The 10908-nt window shown below is 32.3% G+C and overlaps 2 non-coding genes across 2 annotated transcripts; both read left to right on the top strand.

Annotated features, from left to right (window-relative positions):
• The first annotated feature begins 9218 nt into the window (after positions 1–9218).
• LOC123674286 lies at positions 9219–9427 on the top strand. Its single transcript, XR_006746631.1, has one exon. It is a non-coding gene; the product is annotated as a small nucleolar RNA U3 (small nucleolar RNA).
• An 884-nt stretch (positions 9428–10311) lies between these two features.
• On the top strand, positions 10312–10521 carry LOC123674303. The gene has a single exon (XR_006746647.1). It is a non-coding gene; the product is annotated as a small nucleolar RNA U3 (small nucleolar RNA).
• Positions 10522–10908: the final 387 nt, after the last annotated feature.

Genomic DNA, 10908 nt, shown 5'->3' on the forward strand with positions numbered 1-10908 from the left:
CTTACGTAAAAGAATATAAAAGCCTTCTGCACTTGCAATATAAATAACTTTTTGATAAAAGTTTCATTCTATGGTTTCATGAAATGTCAAATAGCATATTCAATGTTCTAATCTGCAAAGTGAATAAATGTAGAATTGAAATTAATAAAAAATGAATAAAAGCTATAAAGCAGTCATCAAGTCATTTTCATAATGAACCAGAACAATAATCCAAACCATACCTTAGTAACTGATATAAATCTCGAATGAATGTTTTTGTCTTCAGCACAACATCGAGATCATTAATGGGTTGTTCGAAATCCGCCAGTCCAAAAGGGGACTCTGCAAGTATCTCTGAGCTTGACAATCACTGAAATAGAGCACATTATAACCTTCTTAATAGACACTCAGCATTAGTTTACTACTGCTACTTGGATAAATAATATTTGTTGGGAAGCAGCATGATGCTGAAGAAGTTGGACGATAATTAATTTTATTTTTCAACCGTTTATTTCAGATTATAGGGCATCAGGAAATGTTGCTCTATAAACTATATGATTTTATTTCATCTGTTCATGCAAATGTTCCATGAACATCGTAAATTCTGAATTAATTATTCCATATTTGTGTTGTTGGAAGCAGGATTCCAGATGGAATCGCCTCTGAATGTATTTTATTATAATTCAACTACGATTGTATTTAATAAATTAACGAATAATATTTTGCCAGTTGAATGTTGGGTCCATTATGATTTTACCTCGTATATTCGGAATCGACAGTATTTCGTTTAATACTCAGTATACCAATTTTATCATTCAAATGTAAAATACACTGCGCAAAAAAATTAACGCACATTCTGAAAATATCAATTTTAATGAAAGTTAACCCTACATTGACTTTATAACTTATTTTTTATGTTCTCTCGGGAAGGTTTTGAACGAAACAAGACACATTAAATGAAAGAAAAATTCAGGATTCCACCGAATCTTATGTGAAAGAAGAGAAACAAACAATTTTCAAAATACTGGAATGCTGATAAGTGATTTAATACTTGGTATTTCCACCCCTTGCGTTAATTACAGCTCGGCTACGACGGTTCATACTCAAAATAAGTGATCTTAAAATGTTCTGATCTAATCCTTCCCAGATTTCTCTGAGTTGGATTCCTAAGTCATTAAGAGTAGCTGGATGATTTTCTGAACTTCTTAGCCTTCTATAGAGGTTGTCCCAAACCTGCTCAATCGGATTGAGATCTGGACTTCTTGCTGGCCATTCCATTCGAGAGACTTCAACCTCTTCAAGGTACTCCTGAACGATGCGCGCACGATGGGGTCTGGCATTATCGTCCATAAAAATGAAATTTTCACCAATGTATGGGGCAAATGGCACTACATGCTCTTCAAGAATGTTCCTTATATACCTATCAGCATTCATAGCTCCATTATCAACGACCACTAGGTCTCTGCGAGCAGTCAAAGATATTCCACCCGATACCATAATCGATCCTCCCCCGAAACCAGTAGTATTCAGGAAATTGCACTGAGCATATCTTTCACATTCCTCTTGGGTCAAATTGCGTGTTTCGCGTTGCATAGCGATCGAGTGTAGAAAATCAAACGAAAGAAAAACTATTGATCACTAGAATTGATCGAGAACAACTGATTTCAGAATGGAGCCAATACATTCAAAATCTGATAATCTCATCTTTTTTTATTCCTTCTGGGAAAAAACATCTGTATTGAAGAGAAACGTCGAAAGTGGATAACATATGCATGCATAATTCTGATAAAAATAATTATCATTGCGAACACCTTCAGTTGTAGAATAAATTTGAGATTTCCATAATGTGCGTTAATTTTTTTGCGCAGTGTACTACCTTCAATAATTCCGGAGTTTGAATTTCATTAATTTTATTAGGGTTTCATTTCGATATGATAAAATAAAATATACAGGGTGTTTCCAAATTAGACGTGAACCTTGGAGGACTTGTTAGTATGGCTCTTTTGATGTCGTTTGAGCCATATTTAGTGATATTTGAGTTCTCGTGATTTTTAAAAGAACCTTACTTCGTTTTTCATCAATAATTTTCTATGTTGACTAAATTTGATTATAATTTTGGATTATTTTCGTGGCCAACGAGAAGTCCGGACCTAACACCTTTAGAGTAGACGAAGCAGCGAGAAGATTGAAAGTAAATTTCAGGCGGAAAGTAACAATTGAAGAAATAAGAAAGAGGGCACGTGCTTGTATAAGGAATTGTGGAGGTCATTTCAAATGTAACTCATGAATATATTTTCTACTGAAATTTTGAGTTTAATTGCAATGAAATAATATTTAATTCATTACTTTCTTTTCTTCACTTCTTTTCCCGTTCAAATGAAAATCTGCTGAAATTTATATTAGGAATTTACGATTCTTTTCTTCATATACCAACTTTCAAATCATACTAATTCTTATTCAACAACTAATACAGCATAGTTTTGCTTTTTTCATACCAATTTTATCCTTCTCTAATGAAAATAATACAAAATTTAAATCAACCTTATTCGACGTAGAAAAAATTGACGAATAATGAAGAAAAGTGAGAAGTTTTTCAAAAAACACAAAAACTAAAATATCTCGTTGAATTTCTGTTATCAATAAATGTGGCTCAATCAACAGCAAATGGGTGATAGGTTCACGTAATTTGGAAACACCCTGTATAATACTTCAAACTGCCTAACTCTCATAGTTTTGGAAATTTTATTTCTATTTCGAATTTTGCATCTGAATATTATTTGAAATCTTTTACATCGAAATTTGAATTTTTCCTCACTTCATTTTCAGCGTTTGAAAAGGAAATAGTGTAAAACTTATAGTGATTTCCACTTCACATCTTCTGGAGCATTGAGAACGCGCAGATCTGGAGAACATATTTCCAGTTTCTCCCGAACAAAACAATTAATCAAGGGCATGGTGGAAATACGAAGTTAACTACCACTTGACGAAGCCAGAACTTGGGTTATCGAACGTAGTTTTCCTAACAGGATGGTCTCTCGAAAACAGAATTATAATCTCCGAAATACAATTAGTTTTAACGAAGTTGGTACTCAGAAATTCCAAACAACAGAAGAGATTAAAGTAAATGAGAAACGCCAGGAAAGTTTACTTATTAGGAATCTTGGCCTCTGTTCCAGTCGAGCTGCAATATAATATAGAAAGAGGCGATTGCAGATGTTGGATAAAGTCGAATAACAGATATTAAGGGAATGGGGTAGATTAGTTGGAAAATGTCAAAGTGGGAAGGAGCTATACCTCGCTTGTATTAGTTCTCGCTGGATTATACGGTATGTTTCGACTTTCGTATCATTTTCGCACCTTGAAATGATAAAATCGGTCATTTAAACTCATTTATAAACTCATTATTTCAAATCTACTCCCTCAAACTCAATAAAGGTTTTTTAACAATATTAATAAAACAGTATATTTTAAGGTAAACCAATGGATGTTTATTCCAGTGTAGTAAGGAAGGTATGCCATTAACGATGAAAAACGATATCAGCCAAATTGCCGGCTACGTTTGTAGCACAATTTCCTCTTTATGAAATTTCAAGAGGGGTCTTTACCGATTCAGCGATCAGTTCAAAAATTCACGTTCGAGGAGAAAAGTCCTTGATATTTCAATGTAGATACATGATTTTAGTTCAGTATTCTCAATAATCACCGTTCAAAGTCTTTCAAGGAAAAAATTCCGAGAAATTTCAATGAAAATAGATGCTTTTCTTTTATTAGTTTCGATAATAAGCGATCAAAGTTGTTGTAGGAAAAAATTCTCTAAAATTTCAATAAAAACAGATGATATTCATTCATTATTTTCAATAATAAGCGTTCAAAGACGTTCGGGAAAAAAGTTCCCTGAAATTTCAATGAGATGAGAGCCAGACGAAAGTTTGGTCATCACTAACGAAATTGAATAGCATGAAAGCTATACACATGCCATTATAAGCGTTCAAAGTCGTTCGAGGAGAAAATTCCCGGAAATTTCAATATGAATGGATGGTTTTTGTTCATTATTTTCAATAATAAGCGTTCAAGGACGTTCGGAGAAAAATTCGCTGAAATTTTAATATGAATGAATGGTTTTCGTATATTATTTTCAATAATAAGCGTTCAAAGTCGTTCGAGGGAAATTTTCCTGGAATTTCAATTAAATAGATGTTTTTCGTTTATCATTTTCAAGAATAAGAATCCCAAGTCGTTCGGGAAAAAAATTCCCTAAAATTTCAATAAAAACGGATGGTTTCAGTTTATTATTTTCAATAATAAGCGTTCAAAGACGTTGCAGGAGAAAATTCCCTGAAATTTCAATGAGATGAGAGCCAGACGAAAGTTTGGTCATCACTAACAAAATTGATTTAAAAATTCTAGGCGCAGTAGGATCTTTTTGTTTAATTATCGGAAATAATAAAGCAAAATGCTCCCTTAACTCAAAGCATGAAAGCTATACACATGCCATAAAAAGCGTTCAGAGTCGTTCGAGGAAAAAATTCCCTGAAATTTCAATATAAAGGGATGGTTTTTGTTTATTATTTTCAATAATGAGCGTTCAAGGACGTTCGGAGAAAAATTCTCTGAAATTTTAATATAAATGGATGGTTTTCATATATTATTTTCAATAAGAAGCGTTCAATGTGGTTCGAGGAAAATTTTCCTGAAATTTCAATTGAAATAGATGTCTTTCGTTTATCATTTTCAAGAATAAGTATCGTTCGAGAACAAAATTCCCTGAAATTTTGATATTAACGGATGGTTTCTCGTTTATTATTTTCAATAATAAGCGTTCAAAGCCGTTGCAGGAGAAAATTACCTGAAATTTCAATGAATTTCAATTTTAATTTTCAATTGAATTAAAAATTCAAGGTGCAGTAAGATTTATTCTTCTCTTTTCATTAGATTATCGGAAATAATAAACCAAAAGGCTCCTTAAACTGCAGGCATGAAAGTTATACACATGCCAAGTCGCCTAATTTTCTCATTCCACGTTTTACATACATATTGTCCACAATTAAATTAAATCTTCAAAAGCGGCTGCGCCCACAGACTTGATTTATATCTGGGGAATATTTCAAATGAAGTAGGTACTTGAACACCGGTACGTGTTTTACGTATTTCAGGTTTTAATTGTATGTGATAGGACTTTTTCAGAACGGCCAGACATTATGTGTAATTTATGTATCCGTGTTCGAGTCCGCGGTTCTTTTGTGGCTACATTCACCTCATTCTGGCTTCCCGATTGTTTCCTCCGGACTCCACAAGAATGAAAAGTTTGCCGCATGTCATGCAATATTAATTCGAGCATATTGTGAAAATTTTGCACGTTATTTCAATTATTACTGTGAGAACGATTCATTAGAGAAACAGTTGTCTGTTAGTTGTTAAGTATATGATATGTCAAAGAGCGTAGAAATAGGGGAGTACTGGGGTAATTAACAAGAAACCCCCCCACCCCCCAAGATTGCCAAAATATAAATTTTCAGAATTCACTCAAAGACAAAGAACGAAAATTCTTCCATAAAATGAGCCAATATTCTTTTCATTTATCTTCAAAATCGACACGGCAGCACAAAAATCGGACCCTTTTACGGTTTATGAGTTTATTATCACTTGCAAAATGATCACCTTTATTGCGCTACGAGCACGTCTATGTCCGAGGTTTATTATTTTCCTTTATCTATTTGGTTTGTCGACGTCCTTCTGGTTTTGCCATCTATGATTTTTGCATTCGTCATCGGTATACACTTACCCGTTGTTTTCGGATTTTTGTATCATTCTCGTCACAAAATTCCAATACTGTAGTTATCAAAAAACTAAACTGAGTAATTCGCATCGAAAAATTGTTTGGGCTGTGTTGTACGATTTATTGTGTTTCATTTAAATTGCAATTTATTTGTGAAAACATCAGTTTTGAACTGACTATATCTACAGGATGTTCCTAAATTGGAGGTACAAATGAAAATGACAAATTTCATTTCAAGAAAAAAGTCCTATAACATGAGTCGGTAAACGCTTTGTTTTTGAGATACAGGTGTTAAAGTTCAAGTTTTTCTTTTTAGCACCTTCCCTCCACAAGATATTCAACTTGAATTGGCATAGATATTCCAATTTAAAGTTTTCATCATGTGATTTTGAATGCAGATCTACAAGGTGAATTCTTTTCTGGAAGGGTGCCCGCTTCCTCGAAATTTTTTTTTTTTTTTGTGAACCACTGGTAGTTCAGAAAAATAAAAAAAAAACTCTGGTTCAGTATTACACTTTTTGGTTTGTTGTAGTTTTGTCGTATTTGCAATCGATTCCAAGAAAAAAATTTCAAACAACTTTCTATAGTAATTCTCAGGAAAATCCAAATCATTATGAAGATCCAGTGAGGTAGCCGTGATAAATAAATTATTTAAAAGTTTTTATACTTATTCACCAAGCATCACAAAAAAGTAAGACTACAAGAAACACTATGTATCTCGAAAACAAAGCGTTTGCGGGCTAATATTTATGGGCCATTTTATTTTGAAAATTACCCAAGGAATCTCGCATTTTCATTCGTAACTCCTATTCAGGAACACCCAGTATAAGGAAAGAACAATCGACTTGGTAATAAAAAAAATTATTTCTAGTTATTTGGTACAAACGTTATCAAACCTCTTTTTCTCACATTATAGATATGAGTGAACAATGTCGTCAAAATTTTTTTTTCTGAAAGTAAACGTGAATAAAACATACTTCCATTTAGAATATCGATCAAATTTTTATTACAATATAATGCTTGGATCTTGCTTCAAAATATAACGTACAACGTGTTGTCTTACAGGACTCAATCCTTATGAGGTGATTTTAGATGCCTCATTTCTTGAAATTTTCATAGTGTGTCTTGTATTTAAATAGTGTTTTGTTAAATAGTTATGCCCAATTTTCATTATACTCATAATATCCAAGAAATTCTGATTACAAAATACCCTTCTGGTGATAATTTATCTATCTTACATTTTGACGAAAAATTTCATGGTTATAATGGAGGTTATAATGGTTTAATCTAAAGATCATATCTTGAAAACCGTTTGATATAATTGTATAATATATTTTTAATTGAATTCCCGAATAGCTTTCAAATCTTCTGCAAAATTTTGGATCACTCCAGAGGTTTTCCGAAAGTCACTGCAATTTTTCAAAAATGAACTTTAAAAACTGTCAATGAAAATCATATGCACAGGGTATTTTATAACATGTAACATGAAAAATAATATTTTCTCATTCCGGACCTCCGTTATTGACAAGTCACTAAAAACGAATGTTGGACATTATACAAAACTCATTTCCTGAAATTTTCATGGAAATCTATGAAGGCATTCAAGAGTAATACTGATTGAAAGTTTCCGATAAAATACATGAGACAGCCTGTATATCTTGCACGAAGGACATATTTCAAACACTGTTTTGGTATTACCAAAATGTCCTGCATCGGAACTGAAAGCATGTATCCTTATTCGTAAAACACCCTGTATATTCCAAAAAAAATCGACGAGTTTATCGATCGATCAAAAATTATGATTCGTTTTTCAAAATATTTCATAAAAAGAAAGAGGTATGAAGTTGAACTTAATAGAAGGTTCAAGGACTAATTTGAAGGATTCCGAGAATTATCCAATATATCCATCCATCTCTGTTGCGTTGTTATTGAGCCAGGTAGCTAAGGGCTCAGTAGATTTTTTCGAAAGCAATATAAAAACGGTTTTGTACCCAACATCCAATTCACATCTGTTTAGTTTATTGCGCTTGGTTTTTCCAAATGTAATAAAGGAACCGTTTGTACTCTGGTTTCGAAATATTGAACTACCTTCACTTGAATTTTGTGCAAACCCAAACTAAAACTAGTAAACTACCCAAATTTTAACTAGTTGTTCGAAAATCTCTGAATCTGTTACACTGTAACTTAACGGGTCTTTTCCATGCATAATTAGTAGAAATAAACGTAGACAGACATAGGTGTGTTATCAATTAATTAGTGCTCAATGGATTTTTATCAAGTAGATGCCGACACCAATCAAAAAGGTAATCAGAATGTATCTGAGGTATGTTCTCAAGTATATACTATTTTAATTCTAATATGCTTCACATTCGGAATAAAAATTTCTTAGTGATGTTGAGCACCAAGTGTCAAACAATTTAAATTTCTATGTTTTATTTGTTTCTATTTACTTCATTATCATTTTGGTTGATTTGTATGTTCTTGATTCTCTCTTTAAAGAATAATAGGATTATTTTAGCTTTGCACTGTATTTTTTTTTCATTTCTGTCTCTCGTCGATTTGAATTTTTTTTGAGCTACACAGCTTTCGTTTCGGGTTTTATTTGAATACGGAAATTGGATATATAATTCATAAAGCCATGAAAAATTAACTTTCTCTTCATTATACAATTTTTTTCAATGTTTATTCATTTTAGCATTCAATTTCTCTCGAAAAGCGAGTTTCGTCGATTTAACCGAGTAGGTACTTGAATTTTTGATACACAATGGGACTATAATAATTGTCTAGCATTTCAACTTCCATAGAGGTCAAAATCACACATCATGCCCACACAATTATTCTTGTAGTTATCATTTAAATTCAAAATGCGTGCGCAGACAAAGATACTATCAGTGGAAAGCAACAAACACATTTATATATTCTTATTCTCAAACTCAATAAACATTTGGGCATCTTTCATCAAATGATTCCTACTTTGTTTTCATTAATAACTCAGCTGAATTAATTTTTCATACTTAACAAGGGGAAAAAATATTTTCCTTGAAAACTCGAATTTATTTGTCAATATAGTCACCTTTAATAATCATACATGAACTCTAACGCTCCACTAATTTTTAAATTCTCGCAATTTAACACCTTCATTCAATTTATTTGTAATATTTCCATATTAACTTCCCAGTTTCACAAAAAATTTGTATATTTTAGATGGTTTCAATTTTCCTTATTAATGGTTGTTTTCAATGATTTGAATATTTTAAATTCATTTCAAAATAACATTTTCGCTTGCAAGAAATGCAATAAAACAGCGCGAATAAGTACTAACAAAATGACTATTTCCAATTCAATGAATATTATTACTACCACTTGTTTCAAACAATCATTCATAGATGGTGCTGATTGCTATAAAGTACTGGTTACTTCCATACCATTTGTAACGGAGCGGTCAAATTTCGAATGAAAAGTCAAGATCATACTTCACAGGATCATTTCTGTAGTATATCTTCACACATTCTCAACTCAAATTGAGAGTGGTTTGCAACCTCGACGATGAGGCGAAGTATCGTTTCCTGAGCGTGAGACAGGCCCTTGGACTTCCACAAGGAAATCTTCGTGGCCAACGATGATCGTTCGACTGGATTTTCCAGTTTATGGAAACGATACATTCTGAGAGGTTGCTCTTTCATATAAGTCAATAACAAATGTTTGTGCTTAGTTTATGTTATATGTTAATCCTATATCAACGCTTGATTCGTTTAACTTGATATGTATAATTGTGGAAATGTACCAAACCTCAACGTTATCGAGTAATTTATATTATTCTGATTTATTGAAAGTTGATATTGTATTAAAACTTTTATGTCATATCTGAAACCCCCCTAAATAAAACTAATTTCGCATTCCAACGGATAGAAAGCTAGATATATTTCATTTCCAAATTATATACAAAACCTTATCAAAAAAAACAAAAATACTCAAGAACTGAAAAGAAAAAAGATAATAAATTATCAAAACTAAGTAGATACTCAATCAAACTTCGTTAATTGAATATGTTTAACACCTTTATTAAATTCACTTGTTATATTACAACATTTACTTTTGAATTTCCAAAAATATTTTTGCTTGATTTAATTCTTCTTACGTTTGGTAGTTTTCAATAAATTGATTTTTTTCAATAACGATACACATTAACATTTTCCAGAAATGCAATAATACACTTGTAATAACCATCAGAAAAATGACTAATTCTAATTCAATAAATATTATTACTACCACTTGTTTCAAACAATCATTCATAGATGGCACCGATTGATAAAAATTACTATTAATTCCTTACCATTTAAAACGAAACTGTCAAATTTTAAAATGAATGACGAGGATCCCAGCACTTTAGAGTGTGTGTAGAAATTAATCCGATCTAGGGATAAATGAAAACCTTAGAAGCAGGAGGTTAGATCTAGTGAGGATTCTCGCTCTTGATGAGTCAGGACATTCACACCTATTCCTTTGGAAAAGGTTGATCTGTAAATGGATGCCCCCTGCTTAAAAAAAAAATAACGAAGATTAAACTTCACAGGATCATTTCTGTAGTATATCTTCACACATTCTCAACTCGAATTGAGAGAGGTTTGCAACCTCGATGATGAGGGGAAGTATCGTTTTCTGAGCAAGTGGCAGGCCCTTGGAATTCCACAAGGAAATCTTCGTGGCCAAAGATCATTGTTCGACTGGATTTTTCCAATTTACGGAAACGATACAATCTAAGAGGTTGCTCTTTCATATAAGTCAATATTAAATGTTTGTGCTCAGTTTATGTCATATATTTATCCAATATCAATGCTTAATTTTACTTGATGCTTATCGATAGGGATTCACGGCTTGACTTGATATTCAAACTACTTGACTCGAGCTTGACTTGTAATCAACTCAAATTCTAGTCAAGCTTTTTATAAATATATACTTGACTTAACATTGAAATATTAAATTTTGACTTGAACTTGAGTTGATTACAAGTCAAGCTCAAGTCAAGTAACTTGAATATCAAGTCAAGCCGTGAATCCTTACCATAGTATAAGGAAAGGATAGTAAGCCAGTGTAGTGTTTTTTTTTTCGATTTTATTGATGTTGAGCGCCATATAGTTGTACTCACGTTTTAC

The sequence above is a fragment of the Harmonia axyridis genome, chromosome 2, assembly GCF_914767665.1.
Source record: "Harmonia axyridis chromosome 2, icHarAxyr1.1, whole genome shotgun sequence".
In the NCBI taxonomy this organism is placed as follows: Eukaryota; Metazoa; Arthropoda; class Insecta; order Coleoptera; family Coccinellidae; genus Harmonia; species Harmonia axyridis.